Source organism: Monodelphis domestica, chromosome 4 (genome assembly GCF_027887165.1).
Source record: "Monodelphis domestica isolate mMonDom1 chromosome 4, mMonDom1.pri, whole genome shotgun sequence".
Lineage (NCBI taxonomy): Eukaryota > Metazoa > Chordata > Mammalia > Didelphimorphia > Didelphidae > Monodelphis > Monodelphis domestica.
In genome coordinates, this window is record NC_077230.1 from 275,433,458 (window position 1) to 275,434,849 (window position 1,392).

Here is a 1,392-nt window from a genome sequence, read left to right on the forward strand (position 1 = left end):
TGGGTGATAGTAATAGCCTCCTGTCGTGATTCAATTTTGATGGCTGGAACTGCGCGCCAGACTTGCACTTTTAAAGTATACCGTCTGTCCCCAAAGACAGTGTCCAGCCCGGTGAAAGGAGGGGCAGAAATGGTGCTTGGAAATGATGCTTGTTTTTTGTATTGTTCGGTTGTCTTGCCAAGAGGATGAGGGTGGGGGCGGGGGGGGGCGGAGGATGATAGATAAACTCAGGGAATGGCTTAAATACTTAGAGGGACCAGACGGAGAGCTGTGCCCAGTTCTGGTTGCCACATTTAAAAAGGAACATTGCAAGCTGGATGGAATGTGTTGAGAGGAGTGTGACCAGGACAGAGAAATCATGCCATAGGAGGATGGAAGATTGGTTGAAGAAAGTGGGGGTATTTTGCCTGGAGAACCTTAGCGGGTGGACAGATCACTGTCTTTAAATATTTGAAGGGCTGTCATGTGGAAGAAGGATTAGATTTGTTCTGCTTGGCTCCGGAGGGTAGAACTGGGGCTAGTGGATATAAGAGAAGCAGATTTCAGCTCAGCATAAGGGGGGGGGGGTGCTGCCTGGCAATTAGAGCTGTCCAGATTTGAAATGGATTGCCTGGGGTGGTGGTGTCTCTGAAATGTAATGCAATAAAGTTGATTAAAAAAAAAAACAGCAGTGAGTTCCTGGTCACTGGAAATTTTCAAGCAAAGGTTGGATAACTATTTTGGAGGTGATGCTGTAGCAGGATTCATGTTTTGGACCAGATGATCACCAAGGTTCTCCTCCAACCCTGCAGCTGATGATCCAATGCTATGATTCTATAATTATGAAAAGACAATTGGCATGGGGAGTAGGTATGACAGATTTGAAGGTCCAATTAAAAATAGATACTCAGGTGTAGTGTGAAATGAATGGTATGGAGTAACAACAGAATTATAAAAGAAAGTCTGTTAAAGAGGGGTAAGAACTAAGTGGAAGAATGAAAAAAACCTGACAGCCAAAAAGGTGATGTGATCTGTGGTTTCTTTAAGAGAGTCCTAGTGTTCAGGACTGGTGGTGGGAGTGATAATCCCAATGTTCTTTGTCTTGTTCAGATCACATATTGAGTCTTAAGTTCAAATGTGGGTCTTCTATTTTAAAAAACTCCTTGATGATCTGGGGAACATTCAGAGGAGGGTGATCAGCCTTAATGCCATCTTTCATGAGAATCAGTTGAAATAACTGGATTTATTTGCTTTGGGGGAGAGAAGACTTTGAGGGCAATCTTAGCTTATTTTTGAGTATTTGAAGGTATGTAGGGATTAGGCTTCAGCCTGGCATTGGGAGATAGAATTAGGAGTAATGAATGGAAATGGCAAGGAAGCAGATATAGGTATGGTGCAAGAAAAAATCAAACA